The sequence below is a fragment of the Mustela lutreola genome, chromosome 9 (assembly GCF_030435805.1).
Source record: "Mustela lutreola isolate mMusLut2 chromosome 9, mMusLut2.pri, whole genome shotgun sequence".
Taxonomy (NCBI): domain Eukaryota; kingdom Metazoa; phylum Chordata; class Mammalia; order Carnivora; family Mustelidae; genus Mustela; species Mustela lutreola.
Window position 1 is genome coordinate 43,409,434 of NC_081298.1, and position 26,359 is coordinate 43,435,792.

The 26,359-nt window shown below is 39.3% G+C and overlaps 1 protein-coding gene across 1 annotated transcript in view; it reads left to right on the forward strand.

Moving 5' to 3' along the window:
• SCP2D1 (SCP2 sterol binding domain containing 1) overlaps nucleotides 1–26,071 on the forward strand; it is a 102,226-nt gene extending 76,155 nt beyond the window's left edge. Inside the window, exon 4 of the transcript XR_009344701.1 lies at nucleotides 25,767–26,071. The gene's annotated coding sequence lies outside the window, so the exon portion shown is untranslated. The remainder of the gene's footprint in view (nucleotides 1–25,766) is intronic.
• The last annotated feature ends 288 nt before the right edge of the window (nucleotides 26,072–26,359 follow it).

Below are 26,359 nucleotides of genomic sequence, written 5' to 3' on the forward strand. Positions count from 1 at the left end.
ATTTACCCTTCCCAGAGTAAGAGTTTGGCTATTTGATTGTCTCTTGATTCAGTGTTGGAACAAATGGTGATCTTGCTGTTTCTTGAACTTTTCTGTCAAGCCCCACTAATGTTAGAAGAGGAGAAAGTCATAGGAGATGGAGAATGGCCTGAATCAGCTCACCAAGTTCCAGTGAGTTTCATGGTTTATCCTAAAGGTTCCTGGAAACTTGAGTTCAACTCCAGCACATATCTGTATTTTTTTTTTTTTAAGCCAAACTATTGGAGCTACATTCCCCATCTCCAGCCAGATGTTCTGAGGTGTGTACTCTGGGGATTTAAACCTTTTCTTGACAAGCAAACAACTAGCCACCTCCTTTCTTTTACAGATTATACCCCACCTGCAGGGAGGTCAGCTAGCTTCTTTAAGGTCACATGGCTATCTAATGAAAGGGCCAATTACTAGAACCTAATTTTCTTAACCAGCAGCTGAGAAAAATAAACTTCTACAGAGCTGAGTCACTCTCTATACCCTGGTTACTCCTCCTCATTCCTCAAGTAGAGGCAGTGAGAGATTTGATTGAATGCTCTTTTCTTTGCTAAGGAGAGTTTTGTAATGTTTTAGATCTGCTCCCCCAACTGATGAAATCATTGCTTCTAGTTCCTCTGAAGGGAGAAAGGGCTTTAGTTTTCTATTCAAATCAAAACCACCTTTCCCTTTAAGCAGCTTCAGGATGGAAGCACACATGAAATTCACATGGAATAAACTGTTAATATACTAAAGGGGGTGCCAGCAAGTGGCAATAGTGACTAGAAACACAAGCATCGAGCTGCAGGAAACTGCCCAGAAATAGCAGCCTCTTGCAGCCCCCTGATGGGGAGATTAACATGTAAGGAGGTGATGACAGTGATGTGGGAGACATCTGGCTCTGTGTTCAATCTATTGTCAGAGCAAGTGTCTCTTCTTCCCATTGTATGCAAGACGTTAGCAGGAGCTAGCCAGACTCACACTTTGGACCGACTCATATCATTGCAGCTGCACTGACAGGACCCTGCTGCTTAAGAGTTCTGAGCTGGCCTGTAACTGTCCACCCCAAATACCAGCACTCTGAAGACCCAGGGTACAGAGAGGTGAGTGCCATGCCATGATGGTTTCATCACCAGGCATCTTGTGATGGTGGAAAGAGATGTGAATTCTAGTAGTTAATCTGCCATGGGCTGTGTGACTTTGGGCAAGTCATTCCATCTCATTGGAAGGGTTTCCTCATCTGTAAAAGAAAGGGTTATTTATTTACTCATTCATTCTTCCTCTCCTGAGCTCAAAAACAATGACTAAGGACATGCTGTGTACCTGGCACGGTAATAAGCTCTGCAGATAGAAAATGAGTAAGGTAGGATTCCAAACCACTGGAAATTGGGTAAACTGCGTTAGTGCCCTAATTCTTCATCCTATCCTGTATCGAATCTATCCCCTTCACATTTGATTTTTAGTACCTCCCAATAAAGAGGTGGAATCTATTTTCTCAACCACTGACTTTGGCTAGATTGTGGGACTTGCTTGGGATCACAGAATGTGGTATAAATAACAGTGTGCCAATTCTGAGCCTAGGCCTTAAGAGGCCTTGGCATGTTTCCTTCTTGCCTCTGCTATTGCCATGCAATAGCATGGACATGCACAGTCTAGTCCACTGGTTTCAGGAGGAGGATGAGAGACACATGGAGTAGAGCCATGCCATCTGAGGCCAACCTGATCAGCTGACCCTCAATTAACTCAAAGACACGGAAGCAAGCCAAGTCAGGATCAGCAGAACCCCTCAGCCCAGATCAGCACATTCCTAGCTGACCTATTGGTTACCTGTTGGTGATCATAATTAGCTGCACAAAGCTCTTGGGCCATCAGACATGCCCATACAGTGGGATGGTTCTCTGATAGAAATGGAATGGTGGGGAGATGGAGGTGGGCTATATAGATTCAGAGGGGCAGTGAGCCCTAAGTGGGTCTCAGAAGTTCCGAGGAAAAGATACAAACTTTACTCAGACCTGGATAGTGAGAAGAACATAGATGAAGTGGAGAGAAGGGGAGCTGGACCAAAGATCAAAAACTTGTTGCTTGAAGTGTGAATATAGTTGAGTTATATTTCATTTGACCTGCACAGAATTTTGGAATTTTTAAATTTGTTGCCAACATTTATAAATGGAAAGATTTCTTTTTAAAAAAAATTTATTTATTTTTTAAATTTATTTTTTACTTATTTTTGGCATAACAGTCTTCATTATTTTTTCACCACACCCAGTGCTCCATGCAATCTGTGCCCTCTATAATACCCACCACCTGGTACCCCAACCTCCCACCCCCCACCTCTTTAAACCCCTCAGATTGTTTTTCAGAGTCCATAGTCTCTCATGGTTCACCTTCCCTTCCAATTTCCCCCAAATCCCTTCTCCTCTCTAACTCCCCATGTCCTCCATGCTATTTGTAATGCTCCACAAATAAGTGAAACCATATGATAATTGACTCTCTTTGCTTGACTTATTTCACTCAGCATAATCTCTTCCAGTCCTGTCCATGTTGCTACAAAAGTTGGGTATTCATCCTTTCTGATGGAGGCATAATACTCCATAGTGTATATGGACCATATCTTCCTTATCCATTCGTCCGTTGAAGGGCATCTTGGTTCTTTCCACAGTTTGGCGACCGTGGCCATTGCTGCTATAAACATTGGGGTACAAATGTGCTTTCTCCCATGGGGTTATCTTTTTTTATTTCCAAGATTTGAATCAGTCTTTTTATGTGCATCTGTTCTTTTTTCTTATCTTTTTAAAATTAAAATTAAAATTTAGAGGTAATTGTAGATTTCACATGCCACTGTAAGAAATAATATGGTGAAAGTTTGCATGCCCTTTATCCAGTTTCTTACAAAGGTAGTGCCTTACAAAATTATGGCACAATATTACAATCAGGATTTTGATATTGATACAACCTACCCACTCACCCATCTTGTTTAGATTTTCCCAGTTTTACTTGTACTCATTTACTTGTACTTGTGTGTCTATTTAGTTCTATAAAATTTTATCACATGTGTAGGTTTGTGTATTCACCATTGCTGTAAAGATATAGAACATTTCCATCCCCATGAAGACTCTTCCTGTTGCCTTTTAGAGCAATACCCATTTTCCTTCCATTCCCTGAACCCACCCCTCCGTTTACCTCCTGGCCAACACTAGTCTGTTTCTATAATGGGATTATACAATATGTAACATTTAGGATAGACTGTTTTCACTCAGTGTAATTTCCTGGAGAGTTAAACAAGTTGAGGTGTGTATCAATAGTTTATTCTTCTTTATCATGAGCACATTCCATGGTATGGATGTACCAACCACAGTTTAACTGTTCATGTTGAAGAACATCTGGGCTATTTCCAGCTTTTGGCTCCTATGAATAAAGCTGCTGTGAACATTCATGTTCAGATTTTTGTATGAACATAAATTTTCATTTTTCTGGGATAAATGCCCAAGGGCACAGTTTCTGGATCATATTGGTAATCGCATATTTAGTTTTATAAGAAGCTATCAAACTGCTTTCCAAATGGATGTGCCACTTCATATTCCCACAGCAACGTGATCCAGTTTCTCTACATCATTGCCAACATTTGATGTTGTCACACACTCTTTTTTTTTTTTTAAGTCATTCTCTTAGGTTTGCAGTGATATCTCATTGTGGTTTGATTTAATTTCCTGTGGTGGCTAATGATGTTGAATGTCTTTTCATCATGTGCTTTCCAATGTGCTTTCTTTCACCTGTGTGTGCTTTTTGGTGAACTGTCCACTTTTAAGGAAGCAAGTGACTTGATTTGGCTTCTGGAATCAAGGTGCATTCAAAGTTTTCTACCTTCTTCAGCCCTAAAAGCCATAATCCCAGGCAGCAGTAGACTACTTTCTTTACAGCACCCAGCTTGGAAGCCCCATTCAAGCTCCTGCCTTCAAGCCATGAACCTGGTATCTAGTCTCTGAATACCTCTGTTCTAATTACCCTAGCTGGAGAGTCCCAAACTGTTCCTGGGAAAACCCACACTGGAAACACTTTCTCTACGTTCATCCAGGGCTCTTTGATTCTTTATTCCATAGCACCGCATCTTTGTTTTCCAGCAGAACATGGATATCGTGTTCTCAACTCGAACTCATGCTTATGTGTGTTTTTTGTGTTCTGTGCCTACTAGCCCTTGAAGTGATAAAAGGCAGTGTGGGGGTTGCTCTGCAGGGAGGGTGGGAATTAAGTTGGGTTACTCTAATTGGACACTGTAGGTATGTTGTTCATAGCTTCTCAGACCATTCCAGAGGTCACTTTTAGGCAGTTCTTGTATATATCATGGCTTCTTGTATCTCTCTGCCTCAGAGCTTCTGGCTGCAGGTGTGTAGTTTGTTCATGAACAGGACAGGCTGAAAGTGTTGGGGAGTTAATGCCCAGAAGCAACTTTCAACCAAAGAGCAAATGTTGGTGAATTAATACCCCTGCTTCCTTCCCTGTCAGTGATAGAAGTTTGAGGCATGTTCTTCACAGACTCTCAGAGGTTCCCCAGCAGGACTGAGGATCCTGCCATGTTTACTCATAAAGGCCCAATGCCCCAAAATAGTATTAAAAAAAATCCCCTTACTTCAAATATTAACGTTTGTCTTATTTGCTTTATCATTCTCTCTCTCTGATTTCCTCTCTCTCTTTCCCTCTTCCCCATACATTTCCTAAAAAACAAGAAAATCCCCTTACATAACCACAGTAAAATTCTCCAAATCAGGAAACTGATATGGATATAATACTGCTGGCTAATCTGCAGATCTTACTCAAATTTCTCAATTTTCAATAGTATGCTTTATATAAAAAGAAACATTTTCTGATTTAGGTTCCATTCAGGATAATGCATTATAATAATAAAATGTAATGTCATGTCTCTTTAGTTTCCTTTAATCTGAAACAATTCTTCAATCTTTCTTTGGCTTCCACAGATGCTCTTGATAGTTCTTTCTTTCTTTTTTGACTTTGACATTTTTAAGAGTCTAGGCCAGTTATTTTATAGAATGTCCTTCAATTTGGGTTTGTCTGATGTTTCTTATGATTAGATTCAGTTGATGTGCTTTTGGGAGGGACACCCCAGAAATGATGTTTGTCCTTCCCAGTGCATCCTATCAAGAGGGAGATGATGTCATTAGTTCCATAATTTGTGATGTTAAAACTGATTGTTTTGTGGAGTAGGAATTTAAGAGGAAGTCACCAATAGGACCTCTGTGTTTTCTTTTGAGTGAGGATTCATGTGCCATAGCTTGGTGGAATCAGATTTCCTTTAGACATTCTTTCACACAGACCATGCAGATCATTTGTACCTTGAGGGCAGGTCTATGCATATGGAAGGTGATGGATATGCTCACATATTAGGCCTGAGCTCTGGCCTCAGGAATTGTGTAGGATAAGAATTCTGTTCTCCTCCCCAGCCTCTTGGATTCAGAGGCAGCTGGGGAATGAGGCGATGGAGTAGGACAGTAATGCTATGTCCCTCAGACACTTTCTGTTCCATCCAGCTCTGGTCTAGACATATCAGGTTTATAAATCTGGTTGGAAATATGCCTCTCCATCTAGGTTTATCTTCTTTGACTATAGACCAGGCATTTCTGCTACTATGTCTCCGTGTCTGTGGTTTTCTAACACACATAGCAGAATATCATGTGGATTTGGACAAGTCACTTAAACCCCTAAACCTCAGTTTCCTCATCTGTATGGTGATCCTAATATATACTTTCTAGAGTAATGAAGTTAAGATAATATAATTAATGTAAAATGCAGCATGCATCTGGAATGCATAAATGCCCAATAAGTACTGTCTATTATTGTTAGTGATGATAAGCAAAAGAAGCCCACACTGAGAGTTAGAGAAATTGGATTTGAATCCCAGCTCAACTTTGTGCCCTTGCATGTCTCCTCACCTCTGAGCCTTGAATTCCTTGTCTGTCAACAGGATAATCATATTTTTCCTGGCTGCCTCACTGGGCAGGATGAAGTGGGCCACCGTGGGTGAAAGCCATTTACCCAGTGAAAAATTAGGTAAATGCAGGTAGACCCTGGCATTCCCTCTTCTACACCAGCTTAGGCTCTACACCCATGGGGAGGGGCAGGGTTGTGTGATAGCAATGGGGCTGGAAACGATTATTGGTTCTAAGGCCTCTCAGTGAAACCACTGAAAATACTGCCTTGTCCCTCCTCTGAGCCCTGACCCTCCCTAAGTTTGGCCCCCAAATGGCCCTTGGGACACCTTTGATGGTCCATGGCCCCTTAGTCGCTGGGTAGCTGCTTACTATGGCATTGTGCTCTGTAGGCTCATTCCTTATGTGGGTGGCTGCTAGATCACAGAGGAGCCCTGGACCCTGCAGATCCCTACCTCTGAAACTGCTCTGGCCATTCTGATGTGCCTGGGGTGGAACAGACCCCTCCTTGCATCTGTGTAATTGATACTGTTAGGCTACCTCACAGTTTCTTACAAATCATTTTATCAGTTGTTCTCAACCTCAACTGCACATTGGCCATCACCTGGGGAACTAAAAAACACAGGGTAGAAGTCAGACATGAGTCTTTTTAAAGCCATCTCAGAGATTAAAGATGGAGGATTACTGCTCTAGACTAAATTTTTTCTCCAAGCCAGAATTTTAAGGCTTTGGGGACTCAGGAAATCTGCTCCTCATGGACCTGGACCTCCCTCTGGTCCAGCTGCAGTTGGACTATATGGTTAGCCAACGGAACTGCATGGTAGATGAGTGAGACACCCCCTTAAGGGCATTGCAAAACATTTTGCAAGGACATTGCAAAACGCTAACATTTATCAGCCTTTAGCTGGTTTGACCTGACATGATTTTGGCCGCTGGATTGAATTGGGAATCTTCCATCTATAAAAGTATGATTCCGCTGTGCAAAGTGATTTCACGATTCGTTCAATTCTTCCCATTATCCTGTGAGGTGGGGGACTAATGTAAAACCCACTTAGCAATTGGAAAAACAGCCTTGGGTAATGGTGAACCACTCAACAGCTGAGTAGTGTCATGTCCTAATCTGGATCCTGCTATTACAGTTTGTTACTCAACTACTCGTGTCTCCAAATTTTGTCACATTTTCCATAACCTCTAGCACAAGACTGGGCATATGGTGGGTATTTATTATGACTGTTAAAAAGAATTTTTATAAAAAATGGACAACATTTGTAAAGCATCTTATAGATTGCAAAGAACATTCACATCCATCTTGTGAATTGCAAAGAACATTCATATCCATCTTCTTTCTATTAAGATGGTTGCTGAGCACTTATGAATAAGCAAATGGGCATAAGGTTGAAAACAGAAGTTAGATGTTCGTACCAGCACCTTTTCAAACTCCCTGAATATTCAGGAAGGCAATTTCATGATACTTGCCCATGGATGACCTGCATCTCTGGTCCAGTTAAGTTCATGCCTTGATTCTTCATTCTTTTTTAAAAAAATTAATTATTTTTATTAACATATAATGTACTATTTGCCCCAGGGGTCAGGTCTGTGAATCATCGGGCTTACACATTTCACAGCACTCACCATAGCCCATACCCTCCCCAGTGTCCATAACCCAACCACCCTCTCCCTACCCCCCACCCCCCAGCAACCTTCAGTTTGTTTTGTGAGATTAAGAGTCTCTTATGTTTTATCTCTCTCCCGATCCCATCCTGCTCCTTTTTTTCCTTCCCTACCCCCTAAACCCCCCACGTTGCCTCTCATATTCCTCATATTAGAGAGATCATGTGATAATTGTCTTTCTCTGATTGACTTATTTCACTCAGCATAATAACCATCCATATCATTGCAAATGGCAAGATTTCATTTCTTTTGATGGCTGCATAGTATTCCATTGTATATGTATACCCAATTCTTCTTTATCCATTTATTTGTTGATGGACATCTAGGTTCTTTCCATAGTTTGGCTATTGTGGACATTGCTGCTATAAACATTTGGGCCCATGTGTCCCTTTGGATCACTACATTTGTGTGTTTAGGTTAAATACCCAGTAGTGCGGTTATTGGGTTGTAGGATAGCTCTGTTTTCAACTTTTTGAGGAACCTCCATGCTGTTTTCCAGAGTGGCTTCACCAGGTTGCATTCCAACCAACAGTGTAGGAGAGTTCCCCTTTCTCCACATCCTCACCAACATCTGTCATTTCCTGACTTGTTAATTTTAGCCATTCTGACTGGTGTGAGGTAGTAGCTCACTGGGGTTTTGATTTGTATTTGCCTGATGCTGAGTGGTGTGGAGCACTTTTTCATGTGTTTGTTTGCCATCTGGATGTCTTCTTTGCATAAATCTCTGTTCATGTCTTCTTCCCATTTCTTGACTGGATTATTTGTTCTTTGAGTGTTGAGTTTGGTAAGTTCTTTATGGATTTTGGATACTAGCCCTTTATCTGATATGTCGTTTGCAAATATCTTCTCCCATTCTGCTGGTTGTCTTTTGGTTTTGTTGACTATTTACTTTGCTGTGCCAAAGCTTTTGATCTTGATGAAGTCCCAATAGTTCATTTTTGCCCTTGCTTCCCTTGCCTTTGCTGATGTTTCTAGGAAGAAGTTGCTGTGGCTGAGGTCGAAGAGGTTGCTGCCTGTGTTTTCAAGAATTTTAATGGATTCCATCTCACATTGAGGTCTTTCATCCATTTTGAGTCTAATTTCACATGTGGTGTAAAAAAATGATCCAGTTTCATTCTTCTGCATGTGGCTGTCCAATTTTCCCAATGCCATTTGTTGAAGAGACTGTCTTTTTCCCATTGGACATCCTTTCTTGTTTTGTCAAAGATTAGTTGACCATAGAGTTGAGGGTCTATTTCTGGGCTCTCTATTCTGTTCCATTGATCTATGTGTCTGTTTTCGTGCCAGTACCATACTGTCTTGATGATGACAGCTTTGTAATAGAGCTTGAAGTCTGGAATTGTGATGCTGCCAACTTTGGTTTTCTTTTTCAACATTCCTCTGGCTGATTGGGGTCCTTTGTTGTTCCATATAAATTTCAGGATTATTTGTTCCATTTATTTGAAAAAAATTGATAGTATTTTGGTAGGGATTACATTAAACATGTAGATTGCTTGAGGTAGCATCGACATTTTCACAATATTTGTTCTCCCAATCCATGAGTATGGAACATTTTTCCATTTCTTTGTGTCTTCCTCAATTTCTTTCCTGAGTACTTTATAGTTTTCTGAATAGAGATTCTTTGCCTCTTTGGTTACAGTTATTCCTAGGTATCTTATGGTTTTGGGTGCAATTGTAAATGGGACCAACTCCTTAATTTCTCTTTCTTTTGTCTTGCTGTTGGTGTATAGAAATGTACTGATTTATGTGCATTGATTTTATATCCTGACACTTTACTGAATTCCTGTATGAGTTCTGGAAGTTCTGGAGTGGAGTCTTTTGGTTTTTCCACATAAAGTATCATATCATCTGCAAAGAGTGAGAGTTTGGCTTCTTTGCTGTTTTGAATGCCTTTGATTTCTTTTTGTTGTCTGATTGCTGAGGCTAGGACTTCTAATATTATGTTGAATAGCAGTGGTGATAGTGGACATCCCTGCCATGTTCCTAACCTTAGGGGAAAAGCTCTCAGTTTTCCCCCATTGAGAATGATATTTGCTGTGGGTTTTTCTTAGATGGCTTTGATGATATTGAAGTATGTACCCTCTATCCCTACACTTTGCAGAGTTTTGATCACAAAAGGATGCTGTACTTTGTCAAATGCTTTTTCAGCATCTATTGAGAGTATCACATGGTTCTTGTTCTTTCTTTTATTAATGTGTTGTATCACATTGATTGATTTGTGGATGTTGAACCACCCTTGCAGCCCAGGAATAAATCCCACTTGGTTGTAGTGAATAATCCTTTTAATGTACTGTTGGATCCTATTGGCTAGTATTTTGGTGAGAATTTTCACATCTGTGTTAATCAAGGATATTGGTCTGTAATTATCCATTTTGAAGGGGTCTTTGTCTGGTTTTGGGATCAAGGTAATCCTGGCCTCATAAAATGAGTTTGGAAGTTTTCCTTCCATTTCTATTTTTTGGAACAGTTTCACAAGAATAGGTATCAATTTTTCTTTAACTGTTTGGTAGAATTCCCCTGGGAAGCCATCTGGCCCTGGGCTCTTGTTTGTTTGGAGATTTTTGATGACTGTTTCAATCTCCTAACTGGTTATGGGTCTGTTCAGGTTTTCTATTTCTTCCTGGTTCAGTTTTGATAGTTTATAAGTCTCTAAGAGTGCATCCATTTCTTCCAGATTGTCAGGTTTGCTGGTGTATAGGTGCTCATAATATGTTCTTAAAATTGTTTATATTTCCTTGCTGTTCGTTGTGATCTCTCCTCTTTCATTCATGATTTTATTAATTTGGGTCCTTTTTCTTTTCTTTTTGATACATCTGGCCAGTGGTTTATCAATCTTATTAATTCTTTCAAAGAACCAGATCCTAGTTTTGTTGATTTGTTCTACTGTTCTTTTGGTTTCTATTTCATTGATTTCTGCTCTGATCATTATGATTTCTCTTCTCCTGCTGGGTTTAGGCTTTCTTTGTTGTTCTTTCTCCAGCAACTTTAGGTGTAGGGTTAGGTCGTCTACTTGAGACCTTTCTTGTTTCTTGAGAAAGGGCTTGTATTGCTATATACTTTCCTCTCAGGACCACCTTTGCTGTGTCCCAAAGATTTTGAACAGTTGTGTTTTCATTTTCATTTGTTTCCATGAGTTTTTTCAATTCTTCTTTAATTTCTTGGTTGACCCATTCATTCTTTAGTAAAATGCTCTTTAGCCTCCATGTATTTGGGTTCTGTCCAACTTTCCTCCTGTGATTGAGTTCTAGCTTCAGAGCATTATGGTCAGAAAATATACAGGGAATGATCCCAATCTTTTGGTACCAGTTGAGACCTGATTTGCGACCCAGGATGTGATCTACTCTGGAGAATGTTTCATGTGCACTAGAGAAGAATGAGTATTCTGTTGCTTTAGAATAGAATGTTCTGAATATATCTGTGATGTCCATGTGGTCCAGGGTGTAATTTAAAGCCTTTGTTTTGGGCACCTGGGTGCCTCAGTGGGTGGAAGCCTCTGCCTTCAGCTTGGGTCATGATTCCAGGGCCCTGAGATCAAGCCCCACATTGGGCTATCTGCTTGGCAGGGATTCTGCTTCCTCCTCCTCTCCCTCTGCCTGCCTCTCTGCCTACTTGTGTGATCTCTATCTGTCTGAATAAATTCTTTATTCTATCTGAATAAATAAAATCTTAAAAAAAAATAAAGCCTTTGTTTCCTTGTTGATATTTTGCTTGGATGATCTGTCCATTTCAGTAAGGGAGTGTTAAAGTCCCCTACTATTATTGTATTATTGTTGATGTGTTTCCTTTGATTTTTTTTATTAATTGGTTTATATAATTGGCTGCTCCCATGTTAAGGGCACAGATATTTAAAATTGTTAGATCTTCTTGTTGGACAGATGCTTTAGGTATGATATAGTGTCCTTCCTCATCTCTTATTATAGTCTTTGGCTCAAAATCTAATTTACCTAATGTAAGGATTGCGACCCCAGCCTTCTTTTGATGTTCATTAGCATGGTAAATTGTTTTCCACCCCTTCACTTTAAATCTGGAGGTGTCTTTGGGTATAAAATAGGTTTCTTGTAGACAGCATATTGATGGGTCTTGTTTGTTTTATCCTTTCTGATACCCTGTGTCTTTTGATTGGGGCATTTAGCCCATTTACATGCAGGGTAACTATGGAAAGATATGAATTTAGTGCCATTATATTGATTGTAAGGTGACTGTTATGTATATTGTCTCTGTTCCTATCTGGTATACTACTTTTAGTCTTTCTCTTTGCTTAGAGGAACGCTTTCAATATTTCCTGTAGGGCTGGTTTGGTGTTTGTAAATTCATTTTTTTAAAAAATTTTCAGCATAACAGTCTTCATTATTTTTTCACCACACCCAGTGCTCCATGCAATCCATGCCCTCTATAATACCCACCACCTGGTACCCCAACCTCCCCCCCCACCGCCACTTCAAACCCCTCAGATTGTTTTTCAGAGTCCATAGTCTCTCATGGAGCACCTCCCCTTCCAATTTCCCCCAACTCCCTTCTCCTCTCCATCTCCCCTTGTCCTCTATGCTATTTGTTATGCTCCACAAATAAGTGAAACCATATGATAATTGACTCTCTTTGCTTGACTTATTTCACTCAGCATAATCTCTTCCAGTCCCATCCATTTTGCTACAAAAGTTGGGTATTCGTCCTTTCTCATGGAGGCATAATACTCCATAGTGTATATGGACCACATCTTCCTTATCCATTCGTCCGTTGAAGGGCATCTTGGTTCTTTCCACAGTTTGGCAACCGTGGCCATTGCTGCTATAAACATTGGGGTACAGATGGCCCTTCTTTTCACGACATCTGTACGTTTGTGATAAATACCCAGGAGTGCATTTGCAGGGTCATAGGGAAGCTCTATTTTTAATTTCTTGAGGAATCTCCACACTGTTCTCCAAAGAGGCTGCACCAACTTGCATTCCCACCAACAGTGGAAGAGGGTTCCCCCTTCTCCACATCCCCTCCAACACATGTTGTTTCCTGTCTTGTTAATTTTGGCCATTATAATTGGTGTAAGGTGATATCTCAATGTGGTTTTAATTTGAATCTCCCTGATGGCTAGTGATGATAAACATTTTTTCATGTGTCTGATAGCCATTTGTATGTCTTCTTCGGAGAAGTGTCTGTTCATATCTTCTGCCCATTTTTTTGATATGATTGTCTATTTTGTGCATGTTGAGTTTGAGGAGTTCATTATAGATCCTGGATATCAACCTTTTGTCTGTACTGTCATTTGCAAATATCTTCTCCCATTCCGTGAGTTGCCTCTTTGTTTTTTTTTTGACTGTTTCCTTTGCTATGCAGAAGCTTTTGATTTTGATGAAGTCCCAAAAGTTTATTTTTGCTTTTGTTTCCTTTGCCTTTGGAGACATATCTTGAAGGAAGTTGCTGTGGTAAATTCTTTTAATTTTTTTTTTGTCCTGGAAGAATTTTTTTAAATCTCTCCTTCTATTTTCTTTCTCTTTTTTATTTTTAAATTTTTTAAATTAATTAATTTATTTTCAGAAAAACAGTATTCATTATTTTTTCACCACATCCAGTGCTCCATGCAATCCGTGCCCTCTATAATACCCACCACCTGGTACCCCAACCTCCCACCCCCCCGCCACTTCAAACCCCTCAGATTGTTTTTCAGAGTCCATAGTCTCTCATGATTCACCTGCCCTTCCAATTTACCCCAACTCCCTTCTCCTCTCCATCTCCCCTTGTCCTCTATGCTATTTGTTATGCTCCACAAGTAAGTGAAACCATATGATAATTGACTCTCTCTGCTTGACTTATTTCACTCAGCATAATCTCTTCCAGTCCCGTCCATGTTGCTACAAAAGTTGGGTATTTGTCCTTTTTCATGGAGGCATAATACTCCATAGTGTATATGGACCACATCTTCCTTATCCATTCGTCCGCTGAAGGGCATCTTGGTTCTTTCCACAGTTTGGCGACCGTGGCCATTGCTGCTATAAACATTGGGGTACAGATTCTCCTTCTATTTTCAATGACAGCCTAGCTGATTATAGTATTCTTGGCTGCATATTTTTCTCATTTGGTGCTCTGAATATATCATGCCAGTCCTTGCTGGCCTGCCAGGTCTCTGTGGATAGGTCTGCTGCCAGTCTAATATTTCTACCATTGTCTGTTATAGACTTCTTCTCCCGAGCTGCTTTCAGAATTTTCTCTTTGTCACCGAGACTCGTAAGTTTAACTATTAGATGATGGGGTGTGGACCTATTTTTATTGATTTTGAGGGGGGTTCTCTGTCCTCCTGGATTTTGATGCTTGTTCCCTTTTCCATATTAGGGAAATTCTCTACTATAATTTGCTCCAATATACCTTCTGCCTCTGTCTCTCATTCTTCTTCTTCTGGGATCCCAATTGTTCTAATATTGTTTCATCTTATGGTATCACTTACCTCTAGAATTCTCTCCTTGTGGTCCAGTAGTTTATCTCTCTTTTGCTCAGCTTCTTTATTCTCCATCATTTGGTCTTCTTTATCATAATTATCTCTTCTGCCTCATTTATCCTAGCAATAAGAGCCTCCATTTTTTATTGCACCTCATTGATACCTTTTTTAAATTTCAAACTGGTTAGATTTTAGTTCTTTTATTTCTCCAGGAAGAGATTTTATTTCTCCAGAAAGGGAGTCTCTAATATCTTCCAGGCCTTTTTCAAGCCCAGCTAGCACCCTGATAATCATTCTGAACTCTAGTTCTGATGTATTACCAATTTCCATTTGATTAGATTCCTAGCCATAAGTAGTGCCTCTTGTTCTTTTCTTTTTTTGTGGTGAGTTTTTCCACCTTGTCATTTTATCCAGATAAGAATATATGAACGAGGGGCGCCTGGGTGGCTCAGCAGGTTAAAGCCTCTGCCTTCGGCTCAGGTCATGATCCCAGGGTCCTGGGATCGAGCCCTGCATCAGGTTCTCTGCTCAGCAGGGATCCTGCTTTCTCCTCTCTCTCTCTCTCTCTCTTTGCCTGCCTCTCCACCTACTAGTGATCTCTGTCTGTCAAATAAATAAATAAAATCTTAAAAAAAAGAATATATGAATGAGAGAATAAAATACTAAAAGGATGGCAAAGACCCCAGAAAAATATATGCTAACCAAATCAGAGGAGATGGGAAACTGTGGGAAGGGAGGAGGAAAAATAAAAATAAAAAAATATGTATATTAGACTGGTGAATAGAACACTTGATTTTGGGTGTATTCTGGTTTCTTAGAAGAAACTACCTCCCAAAATTTTAAGGAAAGAAATATTTACATATATATAAAAAAAGGGGTAAACATGATGAAGGGATGGAGTATGACTGTAAAGATGAAAATTTAAAAAATATCCTAAAAAAGGAATTGATAAGTTGGTTGGAAAAGGAAAAAAGGAGAGGAGAGACTGTGATCAGGCTGGAGACTAAAACAAAGCCATGTGCTAGATTTAGGGTATATTTTGTTCTATTAGAAGAAATTGTATCCTAAAATTTTCAAGGAAAAAACCCTATATGTGCACAAAAAATAAAGTTAAATACAATGAAGGGACAAAACATGACTGCAAGAATGAAAATTTAATATTTTAAAAAAATTTTATTAATTTTTTTGATTTGTTTTCAGTGTTCCAGAATTCATTGTTTATGCACCACACCCAATGCTCCATCCAATATGTGTCCTCCATAATACCCGCCACCATGTTCACCCAACCTCCCTCTTCCCTCCTCTCCAAAACCCTAAGATGGTTTTTCAGAGTCCACAGTCTCTCATGGTTTGTTTCCCCTCCAATTTCCCCCAACTCCCTTCTCCTCTCTTGAAGAGATTATGCTGAGTGAAATAAGTCAAGCAGAGAGACACAATTACCATATGGTTTTGCTTATTTGTTGAGCCTGTTTTTTTAAAAAAGGCATTATTAAGATAAAGTAGTTAGAAAATGTTAAAAGAGGAAAGAGGAAAAGTTAAAAGAAATAGAATAAGGAAAAAAATTTTAAAAATTTAACTTTATTAATTTAATTAATTTAATAACTTTGATTTAACTAAAATTAAAATTTTAATTTTAAATTTTAAGACTAAAGGATCATGGGGAAAAAGCCATGAATTCTATGTGTTGCTTTCCCCTAGTTCGGGAGTTCCATAGTTCACGTTGATTAGTGAACTTGATCTTGGTTGGATGTTCTTGTTGATCTTCTGGGGGAACGGCCTGTTGCACTGATTCTCAAATGTCTTTGCCTGAGGTGGAATTGCACCACCCTTGCCAAGGTCCAGGCTAAGCAATCAGCTCAGGTTTGCTCTCAGGAGCTTTTGTTCACTGAACATTTTCTGTAGAGCTTTGGAGGATGGGAATGAAAATGGTGGCCTCCCAATCTCTGGCCCATAGGAACCAAGAGCTTGGATCCCCACTCCTCAGTGCACTCTCAGAGAAAAGCAGTCAATCCCTCCTGTCTCCCAGGTCTCCGGCTGTGCTCCGAGCTCACCCAACCTGTGACCAGTGTTTCTATCTCTGGCGCACGGCTCTGTTTGGAGTTTCCAAGCCCAGCAGATTCCTGCTGCATGCTCCTGTGCCACTCCTTCTCGATAAGGAAGGTGAGTCTCCCCAGATCTGCCACTTGTGGGGTCCCTGCCCAAAGATCAGTCGGTCAACTGTGTTTCAGATAATGGTTTAAGGTAACCCTGAGCTGAGAGCCCACTGTTCAGCTTTGTCTCTGCAGGCAGCTTCCCCAGTCTGATACCTGGGAGCTCTATTGCACTCAGACACCCCTGGTCTTTCTGTGACCCTGCAGGACCTGAGACCACACTGTTCCCATGAGAGTTCCACCCCCACTTAGCCTCTGGAGTAACATTGCACAGTGGAGCAGACTTCTAAATGTTCTCATTTTGTGCTCTGCTGCCCCACTGCTTGCTGGGAGCCCCCATGCCCCCCACCCCTGGTCTATCTTCCCATTGCTTCAGATTCACTTCTCCACACATCCTACCTTCCAGAAAGTTGTTGATTTTCTGTTTCTAGAATTGCCGCTCTTCTTCTCTTCTATCTCCTGTTTAGTTTGGAGGTGTTTGGAATAGTTTGATAACTATTTAGCTGAACTCCTGGGACCTAATGATATTTCAGTCTGCTACTTCTCCATCTTGCTTCCTCCTCTTGATTCTTCATTCTTAATGCTCATTTCTCCCAGCATTCATCCTGTAGGATCTCATGGAGTGGTAAACTTACATCTTAGGTTTAATCATGCCTCTGCCTCTGACTACCAGCATGAGGTTGGACAAATCATTTCTCTGGGTTTCACTATCTGCATATGAAAAAGTGGAGAGCTGGACTAGATTGGTGGCAAATGCCAGGCAAGTATTCACATCTCTCCTCACCCATGCACAAATCAGACAGTGCTAATTGATTGTACAACTTCTTGCCTACTGAGTTTGGATGCAGGTTCAGAATCCTCTGAATCCTGCCTGCCAGGCAACCATTACAAATGAACTGAGTTAGTATTGAGGATGAAACCAATTAGCCATTCTGGCAGTGGATGGTTTCTGAATTCCCTTCCAGCTACCCTTTGTTCTCTGGTTTTAAAAGGTCAGGCCTGTGAGGAGAGCATCCTACAGGCTATTATGATCCTAAGGGTGGAACGGGCAATGTAACTCGGGATGGTCAGGGCATTGATGATGCTCAGCACTTTCTTTAAAGCAGTATTTCCCAGGTTTGGCTGAACATTAGCAGCATCTTGGCAGCTTTAAAAAAGTGTCAGGGTAAAGGTATATCATACATGTGGTAAAGTGCATACATTTTAGGTGTGGAGCTTGATGGATTTAACATGCATATGTATTGGTGTAACCACTATCCTAATCAAGACAGAACATTTCTTGCAACCCCAAAGAAAGTCTTCTTTCCCTTTTCATTAATACCCTAGAGGTAACCACTATTCTTTTTTCTCTTCCATTGATTAATTTCTGATCTTGAATTTTGTATAAAGTGTGTAGTCTTTTGTGTCTAGCTTTTAAAACTCACCCATGTTGTTGAGTGCATTGGTAGCTAGCTTAGTTATATTGCACTATCCATTTTCCTGTTGATGGGTGTTTGGACTATATCCAGGTTTGCATTGTTGTGAGTAGAGCTGCTCTAAGCATTCCATACTTACCTTCTGGTAGACATATGCTCTCATATGTCTACCTCATATATCACTCTCATAGGAGTGAAGTGCCTTGCTGGGTCTGAGGGCACAGGTACAGCTAATATTCATTATATTTGTAGATTCTGTATTGTAAATTTGCTAAAATACATTTGTGGCCCCAAAAGTAGATACCCATACACTTTCTCAGTCATTTGTGGCTATGTGCAGAGTGGAAGAAAATTTGAGTTGCTCTTTCCAGCTGAGGTCAAACAAGGAAACTGCCTTTTTGTTTCAGCTCTCATTCTGAAAGCTACTGTCGTTTTCACTATATATTTAGTGCCATATTTTTTTTTTTTTTTACATTTCTGTGCTTTTTGTTGGTAATTTCAATGTTTAAAATGGCCCCAAGCCAGATATTGAAGTACTGTCTATGTTCCTAAGATCAAGAGGCTGTGATGTGTCTTACTGAGAAAATATATGTGTTAGATAAGTTTCATTCAGGCATGAGTGATAGTGCCATTGGCCATGAGTTCAATGCAAATGAATCAACAATATATATAAGATAAGATGTCTTTAAACAGAAACACACATAAAACAAGGTTATGGATTTATTGGCTGATGAAAATGTTATGAGAGGCTCATGGAAGCCTAAACCTGTATTTTCCCCAAGAGCAGTAGTTCAGTATTTATTAACTCATAATCATCATGACTTTATAGGGCACAACTACTGCAAACAATGAGAGCTGACTGTATGTTCAATTTTAATAAATAATGTTCAATAATTTGCTTAAGTTGTATCACCTGAGGAAATTTTAAAACTCCCCTTGGTCAAGCCACACCCAGACCAATTAAATTAGTGTCTCTGGTTGGGGGACCCAGAGACAGTGGTCTTAAAGTCAGTGATTGTCACTGATAGAAATATAAGAGAAGACTGGACAGTCACAAAAAGGAACACTGTGTATATATATATATATATACACATATATATGCATATATATATGAGCGTGTGTGTGTGTGTATATAGTGTTGCTATATATGTGTATATTTATATATCTATTACTAGATGAGTAGTTGTTTTCACGTGCATGTATTATTTTTAAAAAAAGATTTTATTTATTTATTTGAGAGAGAATGAGAGAGTGCGTAAAGGGGAACGGCCAGAGGGAGAAGCAGATTCCCCGCTGAGCAGGGAGCCTGATGTGGGACTTGATCCTGGGGATTCCAGGATCATGATCTGAGCTGAAGGCAGTCAATCAACTGAGCCACCCAGGCATCCCAACTTGCATGTATTCTTTTGGGTTCTTTTTATTAAATGTTTCACTATTTCTGTATGGTTTGTGCATTTAAAAACATACAATCAATGGGGAAAAAACAATCTCTTGCCTGGAAGATAAATGACATGAACTGTCCCCATAGCAAGGTGCAACTCTAACTCACAGGCCTCAGCTTGATTGTAAAAATCAAACAACCACTTGGCCAACAGAAGTAATTACCTACCAGGCACATGTGCATCTCTCAGCACCTTTAATCTTGAGCAAAGGGAGAACAGGGAAGTCATGTAGCAATCAGAAAGTTGCTGCAATAGGAAGCCAAGGTGAGGATTGATTTCCAAGTGCAAAAGAACAGCTCTGTGTTATTAAGAAATCAGTAGCTCCTGTCAAAGCCAGCAGTGCCAATTTCCACTAAAGTCTTCACAAACTTAGCTGAAAAAAAAAAAAATCAAACTTCCACTATCCAAGAGGATTAGCTCTGTTGTTGAAATAATTATAACTTCTTCGGTTAGATGGTGAGATTGTAAGATCCACTTCTCATTTACCAAGACAACCAAGAGCTGCTTAAGGCACTTTCTTTACCTAGCCTTCAGGCACCACCTGAAGGTATCTAGGTATTTGCCTCCAGGTGGGAAGTCCCAACCATTAGGGTGAATTGGAAATTGCTGACAGCCTGTCTGAGTTGCCTAGCAATTCTCAAAGTGTGGTACCCAGACCACAACAACAGTATTACCTGGAACTTGTTAGACATGCAAATGTTCAGGCACCATCCCAGTACAGTTGCCAGATAACATAGTATGCCCAGTTAAACAAGAACTTCATATAAATAACAATAATTTGTTACGATAAAAAAAAAACAAAGATTTTTTTCTTTTTTAGTATAAGTATGTTCTATTTGGGACTGAGTATTTATAATATTTGGGACTGTTTAACTGAAATTCAAATATAACTGGGAGTCATGTATTTTTATTAGCAAATCTGATGACCCTACATCCCAGACCTATGGAATCCAAAACTCTGGGTGTGGGGCGCAGCAAAATGTATTTCTAGGAACCTCCCCAGTGATTTGTATGTATGCTAAAGCTTAGGGACCATTGCTATGGTCAGCTTTCTATCCTACCTAGTTGATCAAGGAAAGGATTAATTTTACAGCAGTCATATCTCAGTGCTTGGATTTTTAAATAATTTTTCATTATTATGTTCAATTAGCCAAAATTTTACTAGCAAGAAGTATCTGAGAGCTAAGCCCATTTTGTTTTTCCTTTTCAGATTGAAACTAAACAACTCATTATCTAAGTCCCTATGTAACTCAAATTGGGCAGGGCCTCATTTGCAGTCTCAGGAATTGACTTTCTCTCTAGGTACAGGTGGATGCTTCAGGGAGCACATTTCCAAGGTTTTGGTGGCTATCCCCACTGCAGTTTGCTATTGCATGGGACCTCTGACCAGACAGGTGGCAAGGTTGTCTGTATCTGGGACCCATGGCAAGACTGATGTACAGACTTCTTTGTCTTCATTGTTGCCACACCACAGTAGCTGTTGTACTTTTTTTACCTCTGGGAGCCCATGAAAGTCTTGTCTCATCTGAATAAGATGACAGTTAATATAATGATGCCATTCCTGTGCTTCTTTTCATAGCAGCACATACTGCTTCACTATAGGAACTCACTATTACAGAGTGTCTGAGCAGGATAGGTCCGGGGCAAAATAACTAGAGTCTGAGTAATGGTGATAACTAACAATAACCAGCATTTATTGAGCACCTACTATATGCTAGGCATTATGTTATGTGCATAATATAACAAAGAGGGATTATTAGTCATCATAATATCCCTGTGAATTCAGAACTATTTTCCTCATTTTAAGGTAAGGAAGTTGAATTTTAGCAAGGGCCTATAACTTGCTTACATTCACACAACTGGGAAATGAAATTTTTGAATGCCCATTTGTCCAACTCCACAGCAGTGCTCTAAACCATAATGTCCATTCTTTTCCCTTGGGAAATTAACATTTCCCAATTAATTAATTAATTAAAATAAAAGCCTCTGTGCTAAATACCACATTCACTGACCCATGTCAGGCTCCTACTGTGGGCAGTAGGCATTGTGCTATGGGAATCAGAAGTACCTCAGATACAATCTCTGTACTCTTGAGAGTCATACATGGGTGATGGGGCACTATGTTTGAAATAACAACCACTCTCTCTCCTCCTGTGTATTTATCCTCCCTTCTGGAGCTAGCTCTTTACACTCATGCAAGGACTGGGCAGTACAAAACACAAAAGAAAGGAATCTCTCTTCTTGGCTCTTAAATTTTGGAAGTTCAGTGCTTTGGAGGATGGGAAGGACTCCCCAAATGGGTAAAATATTTAGGAGAACACTTCATGAGGGGAGCAACTTTTTCCCGTCTTAGGCTAGATAAGGATTTACAGGGTAAAAAGGGAGAGATAGCTCACAGAAAGTGAGAGTTTTGGGTTGTGTTTCCTGTATCATGTCCTAGGAAGACATTAGACAATCCCTCTCCCCCACTGATGGTTGTGTGGACTACATGAACAGGGTGGCCTTGGACCCTATGGCCAGAGTGGGGCTAAGAAAGATGGCAAGTACCAGAGTAGAAATGGCAATGCTAGTATCTGGGCAGGCAAGGCTTTGGATGCTCTTACAGAGTTTCATATACTTCAGCATGGCACAGTCCCAGACAATGAACTTTTATGTACCCCAAATGGGCACTGAAATAGCATCAAGAACTTCTAGACATGAAAGAACCACAAATGGGAAGAAGGGATGTCTCCATGACAATAAGTATGGCTGATGCCTACCTTAGGACTCTTCAGTGTGGAAGGATGACACTGAAAATCATATGGTTCTTTCCCAGTAATGGCACCAGTCTTAGCTCCCCCAAAACTTAGATGCCACCCCTGGAAAGTAACTGCAAGTTAACTGAGATAAAGTTTCCGCAGTTTAGGCTGAATGGGGACTTGAAATAGAAATTAAGACTAATGATAGGAAAAGAGCAACCATTGTCTGGCTCATTTGTGCCAGGAAAATTTCTGGAAGAATTTGGACTTAGTGGAAAAGATCACTGGGTATCCTGTCTAGGGCAACCTTCCAGGCTATCTAAGCCTTACATTGCCTTAGAGCTATCTTGAAGCTCTATACATTATAGCAAAACTATAGTAATTCAAATGATTCTTGTCATTTGAATTCATTTATATAGAAATATAAATAGTGTCAATTAATTGCAATTCATGCAATTGTCAATGCAATTAATTATTGCCCAGTGGGTATTGGCCAGTTTTGCATCTGTTTATAGATTCATTTCAGCATTTTTGATTGTCTATATATGTGGGTGGTTTATTTTTATTTTTATTTATTTTTTTTATATGTGGGAGTTTAAAAAATTCTCTTTTGAGCTGATTACAGCATCTTACTGGTTCCTTCATTAATTAGTGAGTTAAGTTAATTTTTGGTGTGTATTCATTTTATAACTGTATGAGAACCATAGTTTTTACCTTTGAAAAAATTATCTTTGACTTCTGATTTCTGGTCTTTATGTAAGGAACTTATAACTCTTCACTCCCTCTCAACAACCAGTAAAAATCTGAGCAAAATAAAAAATAAAAAACTCTTCTTAGTTTGTCAGAGAAGTGAGGTCACAGGGCATACTGATACCACAAAATTGGAGATGGACAGGTGGATACAGAGAATCACAACTTACTGGTTCAGAAATTCCAAGCAAAAACCTCCATGGATACCAGTTCCATGGTAGGAAAACCTGAATTTTAATTGGTGATTTGCTGGAGACTCAGTGTGGGCAAGTCTGAGAGATAAAAACTTCAGGGAGACCAAGGTATTTTGGGACCCCCACACTTTTGCAAGTTTTATCTCCAGGAACTCTACAAGGTTCTCACAGTGAAGATGGAGAAAAATCCCCTCAAGCTTCCTACTGGAGAAGCCACTTTTGAAACCCCAAGACCATTCTGTTCTTCTCAACAACATTTGCACTCCACAGATGCTCTTTTTCCAGAGCCTAATCTATTGGGGTTTTATCAGAACCTAAGGAACCTAAAGGAAGCAAAATACCCAACTTCAGGCTCCATTAGCCATCCTATACCATGTAAAGGGGTGGGGCAAAACACAGAGAAGCACTTATAAAGTCCACAGCCAGTGATCTTGTAAGTGAAATGAATAACAATGATATGTTATTATAAGGCTCTTGCACTACCTATGAAACAGCGCAGCATATTATTTGGAAGTAAAGTTGGATAAGTTATAAATGTATAGGGCAAACTCCAGGGTAACCACTAAAAAGAAAAAAAAAGTAAAAAGGAAGTGTAGTGAATATGCTCTGAAAGGAGAAAAAATGAAACATATAAAATGCTCAATTAAAACCACAAAGGCAGAAAGAGTGGAAGACAAAAAAGGAACCCAGAACAAAGTTTACTATTTTCAAATATATGTTGTGTATGAGAAACACACTTTATTTTTTCAATTTTTAAAAAGATTTAATTTATTTGAGAGAGAGAGAGAGAGACAGAACATGAGCAGGGGTGGGTGGGTATTGAGAAACACAGGGAGGAACAGACTCCCCACTGAGCAGGGAGCCCAATGTGGGGCTCAATCCCAGGACCCTGAGACCACAATCTGAGCCAAAGGCAGCAGCTTAACTGAGTCACCCAGGAACCCCAAGAAACATTATTTTATTTTATTTTAATTAATTAATGTATGTATCTATGTATGTATATAATGTTAGTCACCATACAGTACATCATTGGTTTTTGATGTAGTGTTCCATGATTCATTGTGTATAACACCCAGTGCTCCATGCAATCCATGCCCTTCTTAGTATCCATCACCAGGCTAACCCATCCCCTCACCCCCCACTTCTAAAATCCTCAGTTTGTTTCCTGGAGTCTAAAGTCTCTCATTGTTTGCCTCACCCTCTGATTCCCCCCCTTTATTTTTCCCTTCCTTCTCCTAATATCCTCCATGTTATTCCTTATGTTCCATATATAAGTGAAACCACATGATAATTGACTTTCTCTGCTTGACTTATTTCACTTAGTATAATTTTCTCCAGTTCCATCTATGTTGATGCAAAAGTTGAGTATTCATCCTTTCTGATATCTGAGTAATAGTCAATTGTATGTATGGACCACATCTTTTTCATCCATTCATCTGTTAAAGAGCATCTTGGTTCTTCCACAGTTTGGCTATTGTGGACATTCCTGCTATGAACTTTGGGGTGTGTGTGGCCCTTCTTTTCACTACATCTATATCTTTGGAGTAAATACCCAGTAGTGCAATTGCTGGGTCATAGAGTAGCTCTATTTTTAACTTTCTGAAGAATCTCCACACTGTTTTCCAAAGTGGCAGTACCAACTTGCATTTCCACTGACAGTGTAAGAGGGTTCCCCTTTTTCCATAACCTTTCCAACATTTGTTGTTTCTTGCCTTGTCAGTTTTTGGCATTCTAACTGGTGTAAGGGGGTATGTCAGTGAATTTCCCTGATGGCTAATGATGATGAACATTTTTTCATGTGTCTGTTAGCCATTTGTATATCTTCCTTTGAGAAGTGTCTGTTCATGTCTTCTGCCCATTTTTTGACATGATTATTTGTTTTTTGGGTGTTGAGTTTGAGAAGTTCTTTATAGTTCTTGGATCCAAGCCCTTTATATGTAGTGTCATTTGCAAATATTTTCTCCCTTTCTTTGGGTTGCCTCTTTCTTTTTGTTGACTGTTTCCTTTGCTATGCAGAAACTTTTTGTCTTGATGAGGTCTCAAAACTTCATTTTGTTTTTGTTTTCCTTGCCTTTGGAGATGTGTGATGAAAGAAGTTGCTGTGGCCAATGTCAAAGAGGTCACTGCCTATGTTCTTCTCTAGGACTTTGTTTTCTTTTCTTTTTTTCCTTTTCTTTTATTTTCTTCTCTAGGTCTTTCATCCATTTAGAGTTTACACTTGAGAAACATTTTAAATATAGAGACATGTATAGATCAAAAGCAAAGGGATGGATAAAGATATACCATGCTAACACTAATCAAAAGAAAGTTGGAGTGGCTATATTAATTTCAGACTGAGTAAACTTCAAAGTAAGGAAAATTTTCAGGGATGAAGAGGGGCATTGCATAGTAACAAATGAGACATAATGATCCTTAATGCATATGCATATAACAACAGTGTGTCAAACTACATAAGGCAAAAACTGACAGAATTGCAAGAACTAGGTGAATGCATTATTACAGTTGGAGACTTCAAACCTCTCTATCAGAAATGGACAGATCTATTAGGCAGAAAAGCAGTAAGGGTATTACTGACCTCAATAGCATTACCAATTACCTAGATATAATTGACACTTATAGAGCTCCCCATCCAACACCAGCAGAATATGTATTCTTTCAAGTTCATGTGGAAATTTCACCAAGATAGACCACATTTTTGGTTAGAAAACACACCTTAACAAATTTAAAAGGCTAGACATTATGCAGTGTATATTCTCAGACCAGAAAGGAATTAAACTAGAAATTAAGAACAGAAGTATAGCTGGAAAATACAAAAATACTTAGAGATTAATTAACATACTTCCAGAGAGTGCATGAGTCAAAGAAGAAATCTCAAGAGGAGTTAAAAATGCTTTGAACTAAATGAAAATGAAAATATAACTTTGCAGATTTTGTGGGAGTCAGTGAAAGTAGTACTTAGAGTGAAATTTGTAACATTAAATATTTATATTAGAAAAGAAGAAAGATCTAAAATGAATAATCTATGTTTCCTCTCTAGGAAATTAGAAAAAGAAAAGCAAATTAAATCCAAAGGCAGAAGAAAAGAAATAATAAAAATAAGATAAAAAATCAATGAAATTGAAAACAGGAACTCAATACAGAAAATGACCTAAACCAAATGCTGATTCTTTGAAAAGAAAATAAAGTCAATAAGCCTCTGCAAGGCTAACTAAGGAAAAAAAATACACAATTTATTAACATCAGAAGTAAAAGAGAAGACATCACTACAGATGATATGGACATTAAAAGAATAATAAAAGAACACTATGAACAACTCTGTGCCAATTCTTTGAAAGACACAATTTGTCCATACTCACACAAAAAGAAATAGGCAATCTGATTAGGTCTTCATATATTGAATCAATCAATTTATCAAATTGAATCAATAATTAATAACCTTCCAAAACAGAGAATGCCAGGCCCAGATGGATTCACTGGTGAATTCTACCAAACATTTTAGGAAGAAATTATTCCAATTCTCCATAATTTCTTCCAGAAGATAGAAGCTTCCTAACTCATTCTATGAGGTCAGCATTATGCTGTACTAATGTCAGACAAAGACATTACAAGAAAAGAAAACTACATATCAAT